General features: G+C 43.4%; 1 protein-coding gene across 1 annotated transcript in view; it reads right to left on the reverse strand.

Moving 5' to 3' along the window:
• The window catches only part of LOC146822011 (cysteine-rich secretory protein 2-like), a 326,571-nt gene that overhangs the window by 124,307 nt on the left and 184,113 nt on the right, over positions 1-18,151 (reverse strand). The gene's annotated exons all lie outside the window — the stretch shown is intronic.

Below are 18,151 nucleotides of genomic sequence, written 5' to 3' on the forward strand. Positions count from 1 at the left end.
ATTCGTACGTGCCTTCTCGCAATTACCTGAACGCTTGGACTGTATTTCTACATTTTTCTTTTCTCTATGTATTTCAATTTACTTTCTGTATGGTTTCTGTTCTTTTTAGGTCTGGTGCAGCGAAGTACCTTTTGTCATTAACAGAGTAGAGCTTTGGGTCAGACCGCTTCAGTGGGTGGGTCTTTTGTGTCGGAGGGCTTCATCCATTGCACACTTGTGTCAGTCCGCTGAAGCTCTTAGCAGTCTTTTCAGGGCAAACGGACATTACAACGCGAGCTGAGCCACCCGTGCCATTTCTAGGGGTGGGCGGAATTTGCGAAATCCACTTTCGCAAATTATCGCGAAAATGTTAAAAATTATCGCAAACACGCGGAAATATCGCGAAGATGCGGAAGTTTTTTTCCAGCATGTTCGCGAGATTTTCTGCATGGTTGCGGCTCGCCAACTTACCCATGTGGTTGCTCACGGGCGCGGCCATCTTGTTTTCAGTTGTCTCGCGGTGCATGATCGCGAGAAGAAAGACGCGACCGGATCAAGAAAACTTGTCAGCGAACGCAGGGATTCAGGTAAGGCGATCGTATGTATTATTTTACAGCGCGAGCAAGAAACAAATTATCGCCAAGCTCGGAATGCGGAAATTTTGACATTTTCGCGCTCTCCGCGGAATGCGAAAATGTCAAATTATCGCAATTTCCGCGAACGGAACGAAATTTTCGCCCAGGCCTAGCCATTTCCCCGCAAGCGGAACCACACTTACCTTAACTACGCATATGCCTTAACCACACATCTGCGCGGTTAGGGCAGGGCTCAGTCGAGATGCTGGGATGGGCAGACACAGGAAGAGGAAGGATCGGGAGAGGATGAGGTCTGGTAAGTGGGGCTGGGGCCCGGTTTTGGGACATTGGGTTGTAGTTTTTAAGGGTTGGGGTTATGTTTAGGGCTCGGGCGGGGTTGTTTTCAGGGCTCTGGGTTTTGGGGTTGTTTTCAGGGCTAGGGGGGTCAGGGTAGTTTTAGGGTTCAGGGGGGTCAGGTAGTGTTTAGGGCTTGGGGGTCAGAGTAGTTTTTCGGGCTCAGGGCGGGGGGGGCTGTGGTGTGATTTTTACTAAACTTATTCCTTTACCAGTCATGTCATTGCCACAAAATTGCATTGTGCAAACACATTGGTAGTTTGGGCAGCGTTGTAGAGGCCCGCGTGGTTTAGCCATGCGTGCCTCTGTCACACAACCTCTTTTCAGTGTTGACCGGCAGAGGAAGGAAGTCCATCTCTTCGCTGCTCTCCACAATCACCTTGCATGGCTCCTGCTGCTGCTGCCACTGCTCAGATCTGTTTCATGTTTTTTTTGTTTGTTTGTTTGTGCATATTTATATATCGCGAACTCGAACCGAAGGTTTTGGAGCGCTTTACACGAGCACCGTATTTACATTACACATTCAGGCACGGGGAGATTAAGTGATTTGCCCAGAATCACAGGATGTGGACGCGACCCCGAGGCTCGAACTCTGGTTTCCTGCACCAAAGTCGGCAGCGCAGCCCACGGACCACATCCTCTGGGATGCCAGACTGGCGGCTGGAGCTGGGATGCAAGACTGGCGGCAGACTGCATGGGAGCAGTGTGGGTAACTTGGCCCTCAGGTCGGACGAGTCAGTAGTGCAGCTTCTTCCACCACTCCATCCAGTGTTGGACTCTTATTTCGGACAGTCTTGCAGTCTGGCAGAGCCAGATGTGTCAGTTTGAAAGGGCCAGTATGGGCTGTGATGGGCCAAACAAACAGCCCACACACTGGTCCTTTCAAGCTGGCCCATCTGGTAGTGCCATACTGCCCAAAAGGCCAGGCCGACACTGATTGCATCTGCTGCTCAGCTCAAAGGGACGGGAACAGGCGTAAGGCCTGTTGTAGTTGTGGTTGCCAAGGTAAATATATGCATCAAAAGAATGTTTTCCACTTGCAGAATGGTGCCTTGTGTTTGTCGTGTATAGCCACACATGGTCCCCTCTCTATCCATGGCAGCCCTTTCTATAAATCAGAACACACAAATACAGAAATCAAATCAAATGGCACTTGTAAAGCGCACTATAGAGTGTCCCGGCGCTCTATAGTGCGCCGGGACACTCTATAGTGTCCCGGCGCACTATAGTAACAATGCAAGTTACGGCCTACGAATACAGATGTTTCCGTGTCCATTATTATTGTCCATCATTTGTTCATTTCCGTGTCAGGGCTGGACTGGGAATCAAAAGAAACCCTGACTCAATTTGTCAGATCAGCCAGTGCTTAATTTGCAAGAGAACAAGTGGTGGTGCCCAAAGTTTTGCTGAGAAGTCTGCGGCTGGCTCTATCAAATGACGGGGCTACGTAGTTTTGATTCCACTACATGCCCCCTTTATTAACACCAGACTCTCCCTATCCCTTTATCCCATTATTGCAGCTTCTTTTTCAAACCTGCTTTCTTTCTTTTTCTCTGTTTTCCCTTCTTTAGCTTCATCCCTCTTTCCCCTTTAGTATTTGTCTCTCTGTTGCTCAGAGCCAAAGTCTGTTGAGCAACAATAAGTGCTGGTCCCCAAGACTAAGTGCCAGTAGGCTCTACCTGCAACCACCACCTCAAATTAAGCCTGACCACATACACACTGTAAGAGAGTTTATAGAGGCGGGTGTTCCACCACAAAGACATTTTTTAAATCAAATTACAAAGATAGTACGTTTTACAGCATATTTTTCATTTTAGGACCATGCCCAATTATTGATTGGATAGAGATTGGAGACCCTGCTGCATGGTACAATGAACGAATGAATAGTAGTGTGGATGTGGAGCATGAATTAATTAAAGAATGAATGACAATGAACAAAGACTTTTAGCTGTGTGAGCGGTCTCAATGCACTGACCATAGGTACATAGACTGGTTTTCATTCTTGCTTCTTCATTAAAATACCACCCTCCGTACACACTACCATCTCCAATCTTTTGTAAACTTGCAAAACCCAGATGTATTTAACACAGTGCACTGATTTATCGCCTTAAAGAACTTAACACAAAGCATTTAGCACAAAGGTTTGATCTCAAATGGAAAAGAGAAAGAAATATTCATTTAGCGGCTGAATAGCAGTAGACAGAAACCAAGAAAAAACCTTGCTTCAATCCCAGCTTCTACTAGACCTTACTGTGTGATCCTAGACAATTACTTTAAAAAACATATTTTATTGATTTTGAAGTCGAAATTATTTAGGAATTAATGTCAGCAAACTGAGAGAAAATAAAAACACCATACATCTATATACATATTGCAAAAAAAAAAAAAAACAACATCCGATAGTCAATTCAAAATATCAGATTAACTCATTGCAAATTGTTCATGATATCTGAGGTAAATTGCAGCAGTTACAGTGGAGCTTCAAGAGAGAGAAAAAGGGAGGGAGGGAAGTAGGTAGGTGGAGAAAAGGGGCTCAGAGAGGGAGAAGATAATAAGGAGAGAAGGATGGAGAAAAAGAGACAGACAGTGAGGGGTAAAGAAATCAGGGCTGGTTTGATCATTTTTGCCAGGTTTAGATTTGTTTTCCCAGTCTGTCCCTGGTCCCACCCTCAAGAGATTGGAGCCCATGGCCTCCACTTTGCTGGTGGATCAGCAGACCATCTACCAGGGTACAAAGTCCCTCCTTGTTGTTTTGAGACTGAGCACCAAATAGGCTCTAAAGTATGTATTGGATTGCTTGAACCAATCTCAGCCACTGGTAATTACTTGGGTCACATACTAGTCCATCATTATTTTGCACATAATGCCACCTCAGTTTGGACCCAGTTATATGCAAATCAGTCTTGACCCTGTTCCAGCAGGAACAGTAGGTCAAACCCAGACTGTGGTTGCTTATGCTTCCTTCTGGACAGGGCCGCGCCTGGCAGTTCAAGGCAGACTGTTCCCATGAGGAGCAGCTTCAGTGCTCCGTGAACACGGGACTCATGTCTAGACACTTAGGGCATGGCAATGAGAAAAAAGTGATGGGTGGATGTTTCTGTAGGGCGATTAGTGTTGAGGTACATGACAATGTCTTTCTACAAAATGAGATATATTAACATCAACTCATTGTCAGAAGGCAGAGACATCACTAAGCCTCAACTTCTTAGAGAGTCATCAGCTTCTAATAATAGTGTACACGTGTTCTACGATGCCTTTATAGAAGTGAACAAAAGTATATCTAACAGTTAATGGATGCATTTGGTGGAATATCTTCAATAGAGTACATCTACTAAGTGGACATTTGCCCTTCCTCAGTTTTTGTCTGGTTAAATAAGTTCTGAATCTATTCTAGAGACACAATCCAATGGTTCTTTTTAGCAGCATGAAAGCGTAGAGGGGAGAAAAGTTCATTATTAAGCCAATCAATCTACCAAGAATCCTCTTAAACACATAGTAACCACAGACAGCTACGTGAAGGTAGTTAATTCATTACAAAGCCAAAAATAGCTGAACATTAAGACACCTCAAAACGAGAGTGTAAAAGAACATTGGAATCAGTATAAAGCCAAATTTGCGTACCCAATTAAGGTGATGTAGCATAAACAAAGCAATTAATTCAAGAAGCAGGATGCAGAGGATCAGAAAGCATGAATCCAGGTTTCCCTGCACCGAGGGTTAGTGAGTGAAAAGCATTAATCTATCCCTACACTAGCACTAACGTGACATCCTTACTTAAGCATTTTCAGGAAGGAAAGCAAAAATGTGTCAGCCTGTCGAGTTTTCCTAAGAAGTCTCCTGTAGTTAATGGGTCATGTAGCAAAAAGCTACCAAGACATAGCTTGCTCTCAGATGTTCTCTCTCCAAAGGCAGAAGAAGAAGTGGGCACTTTCCCTACTCCAAACATCACAGTATTACAGGCAACTTTCCCAAGATTCAATTCGGGTCACGCAATCCGCTCTGGGTGCCGTCATAAAGGTAGTTTTCCATGGGACAACTGAGTTCTTCTCTTGGAACAATTTTTCATTGGTTCCCAGGCCTTCGCCCCTGTGAAGCACAATGACCTTCCTTTATCGACTCAAGCAACATGATTGTAACTTCTTCTCTCCTTGCCTGACTAGTAAAACAAAGATGTTATTCTAGCTAACAAGAACTCTTCTTTCACCTGCAACACAAAACATGAGAAAGAACAAATTTCACGACACACATGAAATTCAGACTATTAACTCTAAAGTGAGAGTTTTCAGGTAACTGCAGTTCAGGCCTACAAAATTTAGCTAACATAAGAAAGCATCAAATAAGCTTTACGAATTTGCATAGGAAATAAGGCAATTTCAATTCATGCATTTACATACATTTAAAATGACACGATTAATAAACCCATTTAGTACATGAATAATTGTCAGTTTACAACACAAATTCTTCACGTTAATGTTTTCTGCTAGTTATATTTACTTTCCGCGTTCATTTTCCACGTGTTATTTTTAAATGGCCTACACACATCACACTGCAAGTTAATACATTTCACAATTTTAACAAGTCATGTTAGCACAGCAAAATATTATATGAGGGTGCGCTCTACATGGGCAGTTATAATGCACCCCTACAAATAAAACGCAATTTCCGCTACATCAAAGTAAAACAGGGGTGATGGGGTAGGGTGAGAAAAGGAAGGAAAGAGTGGGGGGGCAGCAATGGGGAGGAAGAGGAGGAAGAAAAAAGGGCAGAAATGGGGGTGAGAGAGGCAATGGGCGAGATGAGGTCCAAGTATTTCTATTTTTAATATTAACAGTCTGCAGACAAGGTCAACTTACCCTAATAATCGGCTAAGGAATCCAAGATATGTACCTGGTGTGACTACTGTTATGCAAAGAAGCAATACAAGAGTGAACACAAAGGGCCTGATTAGGATGGCGGTCGGAATTACATCCGAACGCCATCCATTCGGAAATGGGACCGCCCAACTACAAATCAGCAGTCCTGCCAGCCGAATTAGGATGCGACTGCCACCACGGCTGTCGCGATGTCTATATTTTGTGTTGTGGTGGGTGCTGCGGGCTACAGCACATGCCGCAGTACAAAAAATGGACATCACACATTCCCTGCACTACGTGGCAGACACCATGCGGTGCCTGCCAAATGGTGCATAGATATGTAGGGGGCTCCATAGGTGCCCCCCAAGACTCGAAGCTGAGGCCCAGGGGTGAAGCAGGGCATGCTATGGCCCCCAATGTCCCTTTCTGCAAGCCTCTTCATGACGGGTTCACCGCCATGAATGGGCCAGTGGAAAGGAACATTGTAATACCTACGGCGGTGCCTAGGAGGCACCACCACCATTTTAGGTATTATCAGATACGTCTGCCCTCATAATAAGGCGGGCAGTAACGCAGTCACAGATGGCGGTGGGACCCCCATCATAATGAATCCCTAAGTGCTACATTTTCACAACACTAGGTCTGTTTTGTTGTTCCTTAGAGAATTTATTTAAATTGTGATGGATACATTGAATTGAGGTTGGTAGGAAAATCATTACTTCCATAACATGTGGAGGACAGCGTCAACCACAGTTGCTTTCTTTGGTGTAGACTTGAAGGTGAGAAATACAAGACAGTAAATGAAGGGTCAAGAAAACCAAGAAAATGGTCATGTGCCATACTAGGAGGAAACCAAGAATCACTCCAATTAAAAAGCATATGAGGGTTCTCAGTTTGGGATAGATGCTAATAATTTGTTCAAAGTACGTGAAGTCATTACTATTGTGAGTTATTGTTTACAACTGAAACACTTTTGTAGGGAACAATTTCCTCTTTTATCTTAACTTCCTCTTTATGCTCTTTGCTTTAGTTAACACTAACAACATTTTTGATTAAGGTTGTTAAAGAATTTGATGGTGCTTGAACAGCTGGTGGATTGCTGAGGTAGATAGCAGGAGTAGTTTCTTCAGGACCTTTGTCACCTAGGGATAACTAGGAATTGAGTCTTTCCAGAGAGCCATAAGCACATATTTTAAAATAAGAAAACTAAAACAGGAATTTCCTAAAATATTTAATAGTATCAAAACACAATTTGACAAATATTGAAATTAGAACAAATTTGACTATGGTTCAGGCCCTTGTAGCTGTATCCTTACATGTCTGTACAACTGTGAGGCACTTTGTGTGCTTCTTGCATTGCCACAAAAAGCTTTTAAAGCTAGGAGGGAGAGAGAGAACATTTGACAGGTCACAAACACATGGAGCAGAATTGATTTAACAGCATATTTCTGAAGTATTTTAGATGTTAATGGAAGGAGTAGCATAGGCAAAGAATATATGTCCAACAGCAGGATTACCATCCTCAGTTTGAGACATCAGGCACAGTTCTAAGATGAGTTTAACTCTAGGAAAGAAGTGTCTACAGTCAAAGAGAATGCTTGTAAATAGATGGTGTAGTATGACAAGCTGCTTCAAGATAGGTTAAGGCAATCCAAAGGATTTGTCTCCCTATTTTTATTAACTTCTGTGCTACAGTGGATACAGGTGCACATTGGTTCGTTGTCCTGTTAACATTGAAGGAGACACAGGTGAGCTAGATCACTGGGTTTGCACCTAGGACCCTAAGGAAATAGAGAGTGTTTATTCCGTAATTGAGCGCCAGGTAAGTGATTTTATTTATTTATTTATTTTATGTTTACTAACCCGTCGTGTGTCGCCTAAAACCAGTCAGCTGTCCTGAAATGATATGGAAAAAGGTAGGGGTGGATTTTCTGTTGTATTTTAATGTGTTGCCAGAACATGTAAGATATGCAATAGCGATAACTGACATTGTGAGTACATTGGTGGAGAAAAAGTTTGTAGCTGAACAAAAAGTAGTGATACATTTTTTTGAGATGGTGTTTCATAGAAAGCGTTTAGCAAAGAAGTTGTTGATAGGCAATGGATTTTATCAAACACAAAATAGGTATTGGGGGGAATGCCTGCAATAAGTCTAACCACTGGAAAACGCTCGGGCTAACATTCCAAACTATTAGTTCACTTGCCACCTTATTGGACTTAGCCATATCAAATCAGTCTCAACCCTACTCCATTAGGAACAGTCCAAACTACCAGGCAAGGTGATCCCTGTGTTTATTTTTAGAAGCTTTCCAGAACATTTCTGCCACTGTCCTGGTTAAATACTTATAAAATATATCCTGTTCTAATTTGGCTGAAAAGCTACAAGCAGAGACATGTTTGTACTTCTTCTGCTTTTCACTTGCAACAAAATCTAAACTCTGCAATTATTTTTCACAGCTGTATTTGGACATGCTCATCAGCACAACCCTTTGATTGACATTTTAACAAACAAACATTTTATAGAAAGGGTATGGTCTGGATGCCGAAGCATCATGGCATCTTAAGTGAGAGCTCTCTTTGTGAACAACGCACCCCGTGCAAAGACCAGACCTAGAGAGCTGCTCGGGACACCGGGACAACAGCTGTGAACAATGGAGCTGACTGCCAAAATATCAGTAAAGGTTTTGTGCCATGGCGTGGATAACAAGTTTAGGCAGCCGAGCCAGACCCCCTTCCTAAGGAGCTGGGAGCGCGGGTGGTGAGTGGAAGTCACTGGCTAGACAGACAAGAATGCCAGGTTTGGAAGGGCACTGCCAACAGCGAGGGATAACTGGATTGATCCCACTCCTTGATGTGACGTATGCGTTGGATGCACACTCCGGTGTAGGATGCCTGGCTGATGCATGCGGCCTGACCCACTAAAAGAGTCTCAAGTGGGGGCATGGTTGGCCCTGCAGCTGTGTGCCTGCTAATCTGAAACCCACAAAAGTCAGCCAAGACAATGGAGTGAGCTGGGTGATCTCCGCTGTTCGAGGAATCAAGCCACTGCATAAAACAGAGGCGCTGAAGATATTTAAAGCTCCCGGCATTGAGAATAGTTAAAGCCTCTGTTGTAAATAAAAGTAGTCCATTCATGTAGGTTCTTCAGGTATATTTATTCAGGTAAGATGTTACAAGAAGAGAGTCCCACCAGGGGGAGCCTCGCTGCTGCTCAGCCCATCCACCAACTGACTCTCACACACATGAACATTCCACTCACCAACATTCTCTCACACAATCACCCAGACTGAGCAGCAGTATAACAGACTCCTGGCCCCTGAGCTGCCACCATGTCTGCCGGGGCCCGGTCAGGTGATCATGCCTTGAGAACGTCCTTCGGGGACATGGGCACCGATGAATTTAAAGTCCTTAGTGGCCCACTGATATAAGGAGGCAAACAAGGCTCTCTTCATGGGGGGGGTGGCTATCAGTACACAAAACAAAGGCGCTGAAGAAAATTAAAGCCCTAACTGGTGGCATTTACAATGATGTAACAGGTGCACTGACTCTCCCCTGACCTCCTGTGCAAAAATTGTGCAGAGCAATGGTACACACAACTTGCCAGCAGCAAGGCTAGAGATATATGCTTTACGAAAAGATGCGAGACGTATAAAGCCACTGCCAACTCCTGATGTCCTGGGCTTGGGGGATTAAAACACTTGCTGAAGGACCTTATGCAGGGAATCTAAGACACTAAGGGCCATATGTAGGAAGCCAAATACCAGTCGGTAACAGCCGATTTTCGGTAAATATCCCGTTACCGACCGGTATTTAGGCATTTGCTATGTAGGGGGCATATTTCAGGATTCGGTAATTTACCGAATCGGTAAAATTACCGAATCGGTAAAATTACCGATTCGGTAAATACCGAATCCTGAAATGAGATGTAGGAAACACTCTAATGAGTGTTGTGTAGGAATTAGAATTCGGTATTTACCACCAAATATAGGTTGGTGATAAATACCGAATACATTGCAAAAAGCAATATTTTGCTGAAATAAGAGTGCCATGTGGCAGACATACATGCCCTTAGGGCATTTATGTCCGCCACATGTGCACACATGCAGGAATCAGGGGTGCAACAGGGTGTCAATGTGACACCCTGCCACCCTTGAATGTGCTCCCCCCATTACCGAATCGGTATTTACCGATTCGGTAATGACGCATACCTTCCCATTGATTCCTATGGGCCTCCAGGCCCATAGGAATCAATGGGAAGGTATGCCTCATTACCGAATCGGTAAATACCGATTCGGTAATTACCGAATTTCTCCGATTCGGTAACATTTACCGAATTATTACCTACATACAATTTACCGATTCTTAAATACCGAATCGGTAAAATTCGGTATTTAAGAATCGGTAAATTGTATGCCACCTACATATGGCCCTTAATCTGCTTTGGAAGGCAAGATCGACACAGTGGCCCTAAATATTACCTTGCTATGGGCTGATTTAAAAAAGATCTGTACTACAGTGTCCACCATTGAACAAACCCTAGAGGAGCACTCAGATTTATTGAAAACCCTGCAAAAAGAAGTTTAGTACCTCCACATAAGCATCCAAACATTTCATACCAGAGCTGAAGATGTGGAGAGCAGATCCCACCACAACAACGTCTGACTGATGTCTACCGGAACCATGTGAGGGGAAAGGACTCGGAACAATTCCTTGATGAATTTGTTGAGAGCATGATGTGGCAGGATGATCTCTTCACCCAGTTTGTGGTTGAGAGGCTCACAGGATGCCTAGGGCACCACCCAGTCCGGGAGACAGAAACAGGCCCTACATAGCAAAAATTCTGAATTACCAGGATTTCAACCCAATCCTCAGGACCTCTAGTTTGAAAAGAAGATGATGATGATGATGTTCCCTGATAATTTTTAGAAGGTACGAGCTATGTGGTGCTATTTCAACAAAGCAAAAGATGGCGCTGATAGAAGGCAACATTGAAATACACGATGCCCTTACCGGTGAGGCTACAGAATTTTACACCTACTGACTGGGGGACTGCTGCCCGTCTGTCCATCTGCCCGAAGTAAATATTGGCTGTCTTAAAGATTGAATTTCAGGACTAACTTATACGTCTAAAGATATCGACATCACTGCTCTGTCAACCAATACATCAGAGTGAGGTGAGGAGCACCAGTGAGTGCCTTCGAAATTGAACCAATTCTGCTAAAGTTTCTACAGATTGGCCTTTTTGTCAAAAGGGTCATTGCTATATACAGTTTCTTTTGTCCTGAAGATGGTCTGAGGGATTCACACTATTCAAGACTGTACTGTCCATTTCCCCAATAATTGATGTATTTGAAGTGACTGTTGTATTCATTAGAATATATATATATATATATATATATATATATATATATATATATATATATATATATATATATATATATATATATATATATATATATATATATATATATATATATATATATCAAGAAACACAATCCTGGATTACCACCTTCCTTGGTAATTATCAAAGCAGGTACGGACCACAGCAGTGCAGTTTGATTATGCTTTTTATTTTCCCAATCACAAAATCAGCATGACGCGTTTCGGCTGCGTCTCCGCAGCCTTGATCACAATATATATATATATATATATATATATATATATATATATATATTACCTACTGGCGGTCGCCAGTAGGTAGTTATAGTTAGGACCCCTTTTCCATAGGAAATCCGCAACATTCTATTTTGAATAACTTTGGCGCCGGTCGATGAATCCTCGCGAATTTCTCAAAATAGGTGGGGCGCTACGCTCCGCTCCTACCCTGAAAGTCTCGGGGGGATTCGTCAAGCGGGGGCTGAGATAAAAGGGGGGTCCCAAAACGCGTTTTTCCCATGCATTTTTCCATAGGACCTTTAGACAGAGCTACAGCCCGAACGGCTGAACAGAATTACTAGAAATTTGGCAGAGAGGTAGTCCCTAGGTCAAGGAAGTGCCTTTTGTAGGTTTGGTGTAAATCTGTTCAGTAGATTCTGAGAAAATAGCCTTTAAATCAATATATATATCTGAGCCCGCTTACGGTACGCTTACCGTACGCTTACCGTACGCGTACGGTGGCGTGCGCGAGCGCGATTCTGATTGGCTCTTAGATCTTAGTAAACATTCGAATCGGCCGAAACCAGGAAGCGGCGTCCGCCATTTTGTCTCTCGCACTGAGTGTTATTTATCAAACATGATGGCCAAAAACATGTTACGGGGCTGTTTTGACAACTCCCTCCCACATAGTCATGTTGAGGGAGTCCCCAAACATCCCCCAAGAGCAAAAACGGTTTTATTTTTTTTCGGCAATTTCGCCGAGTACGCTTACCGTACGCTTACCGTAAGCGTACGGTAAAAAAATATAAAAAAAAAAACACTATCCACACTTACCCCACCCCCTGTGCTTTTGGTGGCCGCAGGCCACCAAACGTACAGAGCTTATGACTTATGAAAAAAAACTAAATTTTGGCAACATGAAATTATAAAATCGAAATAAAAAAAACACTATCCACATTGACCCCACCCCCTGTGCTTTTGGTTGCCGAAGGCCACCAAATGTACAGGGCTTATTAAAGTTGATAAAAACCGTGCACGGAACGAACTGCGTTAAGTGGGCGCGCACGCCTCGAATGGCGTAAAGTAACTTAGCATTTAAAAAACCGTACAAATTCACTGAAAAAACCATAGGTTTCACACACGTTATAGTTAGGAATTAGCATTTAAAAAACCTTGCAAATTCACTGAAAAAACCATAGGTTTCACACATGTTATAGTTAGCGGAAATTTTACTGATAAAAAACCAATGAAATTGCCCCGTTATAGTTAGTGCTGGCAACTATAACTCACGCGACCGCAATCCTCTGCTGATGCTAATACTGTATTTAGACACTTATTTGCCCATGTCTTCTTCCATACATTTTTAGCTATACATATATTACAAATATTTTTTTTTATAAAGACACATATGTCATCAGCAGAAGATTGCGGTCGCGTGAGTTATAGTTGCCAGCACTAACTATAACGGGGCAATTTCATTGGTTTTTTATCAGTAAAATTTCCGCTAACTATAACATGTGTGAAACCTATGGTTTTTTCAGTGAATATATATATATATATATATATATATATATATATATATATATATATATATGTCACTTTTTTGATTAAACTAGGAATGGGTGTTTTTCACTCATGAATTATAGATCAAAGTGTTTTGTACCTTGTTCATGTGTATGCATTGAATTAATTTCATTTCTGATTTTACCCTGCCAAATACATTTATATATTGAGTATAAGATATTTCCGTGTCTATTTTGTTGTTTTGATCTTCTGCGCATTTATTGCACAAGTTATTCACTTTATTTTACTGTTGGTTCAAGATTTGCTAACATTGAACTATTTAATAATTGTTTTAAATATAACTCATAAGAAATTATATTTTCTGAACAAAATCCCTTGTTGGCACACTTTACCTGATATTACAGAATTTTAAAGAGGCAGAAAGCAGAAGCACTGTGGGGATGACTGGAGGGATGGCGACCAGTAGATCTCTGGCCACAGTCCAGGTCCAGAGACTTAATGGCCAAGCAGAGGAAATACTGTGGGTGGGGGGGGGGGGGCAAGGCAGTTCCAGAACCAGAGGAAAAGGACTAATGGGGGGTCACAGTGGATCTGCTGCAATTTGACCGGTGCAAGGAGACCTAGGAGCCCGTGGTGGAGGGACACAGTTTTCTTTTTTATACCACTACAGCCCAACTCTTACCACAGGGAGTGGACTCCATGCAGAGACTCACTGTGTGGACAACCAAAGTTTAAGGTTCGATGTGGTTTATATGGGGGGCACAGACACCTCAGGCATTGAGCTGGCAATTTTTAAGCCTGCAGCATGAGGCAGTACGGCATAGGGATATGAGTTTGGAGGATGGGGAAATATGGTACCACTGAGTCCTCATAGAAATGCATCAAAAAGTGATCAACTCCTCGGCACACAGACACCCACACACACAGGGACGCAGATGTGGACAATCCAGAGAGATACACGCCAACCTTAGGGATGAGTACGAGAGAGGGACCTACCAGAGGGAGAAGGGCTCACAATCCCCTCCTGGAACATTAACTGTTGGGGAATAGATTGAAGAGAGGGGTAGTGTCACAGTTCTTACGACGAAATAGCCTAGATATCATATTGCAGGAGACCTATCTGGTTGTGAATAATTGTGCCTTCCTAGGAAGAGGCCGCTACAAGGTCCTGGCTCACGCGGACGTCACCATGGGCTCCTAGGGGGTAGGCATATTGGTCTGTAAATCACTTCTACAAGTAATTTCGAAGACGTGGGAGGACCCAGGAGTGTGGTATACAGCAATTCAGGGCAGATGTGGTAGACTTTTAGACTCGAGTCCTTGATGCTTCTAAATATGGGTGACTGACTAGGTCAGGTGCCAGACATGGTAAAGCTATTGGGGGGGACCCAAACCCACCATGTAGGGTAACTTTGACAGACTCATCAGAGGTGGCCAACAGTCAGAAGTGGACACCTTATTGTAGACTTTCACCACAACCATGGGATTGATGGATATGTGGAAAGAGACACACCCCATGGATCAACGGTATCGAGGAGGGGATGTGCTTGATCCACCCAGTAGTTAACAGGGAGGTGGAGATAGTATACATGGCAGAGGGAATAGCCAAGGCCTGGTTCATCTTGCAAATTTATATCGACCCGGAATGGGGAAGTCAGTGGCTGGGCTGCAGTAATCTATGGGAGAGATATCACCAGCGGTGCTCAGCCGGTAGGACTGAAAATCGCTAGACAGGAAAATAAGCTTAGAAGAGATGTGGAAGGCAATTCAACAACTTCAGAGGGGCCATTCTCCTGGGCCCAATGGCTTCCCCCCAAATTCATTAAATGTGTGGGAAGATAAGTAGAGGAACCTTGAGGTACAAGGCCAGGTCAGAGGGGCGTCTGCCCAGTGATCTTAGATTGGCTACCATTGTTCTCAATTATGAAATAGGCAATCCTGCTGGAAAGTGTGCTGCAAAAAGGCCAATCACTGCTAAATAGAGAGGTAAAGGTCAAAGTTGCCCAATTTCCTAAGGTATGTGATTGACAAACTTATCACACCAGATCAGTCAGGATTTATTTTACTGATCCACTTCTTATAACCTTTGACAGTTGGTCGGATGTCTGTCGAGGTGAAAGATGCAGCAGCAATGAGCGGTTCTGCTGGCCTTGGATGCCGAAAAGGTCTTTGACTCTGTTTACTGGAGTTATTTAATGGCAGTCTTGGGCCAGACTTCCTTTTTTGGATCCGCTTATTATACCCTAACCCAGTGGCCAGAGTTAGAATAAATGGGACAATGTCGAGGGACGAGGCAGAGATGCCCATTCTCCCCTCTGCTGTTTGCCCTGGCACTGGAGCCACTCCATGTTGGATACCGGTAGATGCCCAGATACAGGGATTAACGTGTGGGTCACGAATGGCCAGATGTCATTTTCCTTGATGCTGATGACATGCTCTTATACCTGGCAGGCCCATTACATTCCATCCCTAGAGCTCGGGAAATACTCAGGGGTATGCATTAACTGGCACAAGTGTGTGGCATTTCTTTTAAACCACTAGAAACCCCCGACAGACTGTCCATATTACTGAAGGGGTCCTTAAAGGGATTCAAAAACCTAGCAATTTGCATGACTCTAGACCACAAAGAATTCCCAGGACAGAACTTAAGAGAAGTCCTACACGAGTAGAAGCAAGATCTGGGGCATTGAAAGAAACTCCCTAAGTCTCTAATGGACAGTGCAGCCCTGTATAAAAAGGTTGTGCTGCCCAAATTCCTTCATATGCTCCAAAATACACTCTGGACCTGATCTCCAGCTGTACTACTGGGTGACACAACTACTCATGGTGAACGAGTGGGCTTTCCCCCCTTACAAGAACCCTCATTTATGGCAGACAGGCAGGTGATGGATCTGGGGAGCATGTACATAGGTTGTATGGTAGGATCCGAGTCACGCGACACCCGTCACTGACAGAATTGGTGTTAAACTATGGAAATAAGGCCGCAACAAAATTGAGATAGAAGGGAAGGGTGACACTGTAGACCTCTCCGTGGGAATACTATAAGTTGATGGATCTGTAAGTATTTGAGGGAAAGAAACAATTAGATAGGATAGGGATAACAAAGATGGGTGATATCTAGGGCACACAGAGAGTCCTCTCTGAAGAGTTGCAAAAGCAATATGAACTATTGGACAACCAGTTTTTCCACTATACACACGTCAAACACACCCTCGCTGGCTATGGAGGGATACTGCATGATGTGGCTGATGAATCTCTACTGGAGCATCAATTACTAGCAACACAACTGCAAAAACATGCCATTCCACAAATTTACAGGACACTACTGACTAATAGCCAGCCTCCCTTGGCGTACTGCGGGACACCTGGGAATGTGATCTCGGGAGACTAGCAGATGAAGATTTGAGGGAGGCATGTCGTCATCTGAAAGGGGTGCCATAATAGCAGGGTTTAGACTGCTGAAAATAAAACTACTGCTCAAGCATACACAGAACTGGTTTATTCTGCATGGGAAAGTAAGTCAATGACAGAAATGTGCAGGGGTGTGGTAAACAAGGGATACTACTCCATGCCTTAAGGGACTGCTGCAGACTACAGTCGGACTGGACGCAGGTTGACAGATTCCACGGAATGAAAACTGGTAATAGGACCAAAATTAACCACTCTGCCTAAATACACCTTGTTGTTTGGCAATGTGGCTCTCCTGGTCATCAGGAAATACATACCTAGGCTGTGGGGGAGTAGCGAAACTCCTACCTTGGTGCTCTGAATTGTTGTATGCAAGCTGATCACACAAGGTATGTGGCCCAGGGCTGTCCGAGGAAAATTGACAAGGAGTGGGGCTCAATGAAGGAATTCAGAGACATGGCATGATATCTGAGGATGTGGCACAATCTGCCATGCATGGTATTTCTGACTAAATAGAACTACAGTTGAGTGATGATATTGTGTCTGTATGTTTGAATGTTTATATCATTTTCTTCGGTTGAAATAAAGTAAAATAAAAAAAGATTTAAAAAAAAGGTTTGCAGAAGTAGTACATGAACTTAAATAACATTGGGTATTGTGTAGCTGAGGCCCCATCTTATGCTTCAGAGGGATAAAATGGGTACTATTAAGGGGAGAGTAAGAGTCTTGTTCAATAATATATTTTGTATTTCACAATGATTAGAAGACTCATGATCATGCCCTTGCAGGTAGGTTTTGTTTAATTTTATACAGGCATTCGCTATTGATCAAGCCCAGGAGTCAGTGAAATAAACATTAGCCTTTTGAACCGTATACAGGTATCTATTGTATAGCTCTAGTCTAACCATTCCCATGTATCTCATCTGTATCCGTAGGTTATCACCTTCCTACTGAAGTGTCCCTTATCCTGTTTTGTTCTTGTGAGACCTCAACATTGCAAACTTGGTAGTAGTCGCCGACCATCATTGCACACAACCTTAAGATGTCTACATTTAGACTATGGTGTATCAGAATTATTTTACATATTGGGAAGCTGTGTGTGTCTTGCATATACACACTCTATGTGTCATCTTTCTGTCATACTTTATGTCATCCGTTCCTTCTTCTCTTGTGTTATTGCTGGGTACACTAAGTACTGGTACTCTTTTCCATTAGTGTCCTGCATCATATTCTCACAAGTTCGCTAACTTATTTGTCTTTTGTCAATTACAGATAATAATTGGCTATTACTGAACATGCAAAGCTAGAGTATGCATTGTCATCGAATGTCTTCAGCAACTGAATCGTTTGTTTTAAGGAAACCAAAGCCCTAACTGCGGACTGCAGCTGCGGAGCAAGAGACAAAGTTCAGAATGGACAATCACTGCATGGTAGCAAGTACACTCTCATGCTGCCCCTGACCACAATCTTTAACAGTTGGGGGTTACACTGCCATTTAATTTGTGCTGGTCTTCTGACCCTCTGCTCTCAACTGTGAGAAAGGCATGGGTGAGGTCAAACAACAATTGTCAGAAAGGTAACACTTTGGGCCCGATTATGACTTCTTTGTGGTAAATGGACCGGACAACAGGTAGTCGGTGGTTCTGACCGCCAAATTAGGATCCAACTGCTGTGGAGGCATGAGAAACATGCCTCTTAGCATTTCGGCTTGACCTGCGGACCACAAAAGGCCAGCAGCACAAACCCCAATGCCAAAAGGCATGTTTTTAAACATCCCTGCACCTTGTGCCAGGCACCTCACAGTGCCTGTCATACGGGGCATGGAGGTTTGTGGGGACCCCACAGGTGCACCCCCAGGCCTCA

Source organism: Triturus cristatus, chromosome 6 (assembly GCF_964204655.1).
Source record: "Triturus cristatus chromosome 6, aTriCri1.1, whole genome shotgun sequence".
In the NCBI taxonomy this organism is placed as follows: domain Eukaryota; kingdom Metazoa; phylum Chordata; class Amphibia; order Caudata; family Salamandridae; genus Triturus; species Triturus cristatus.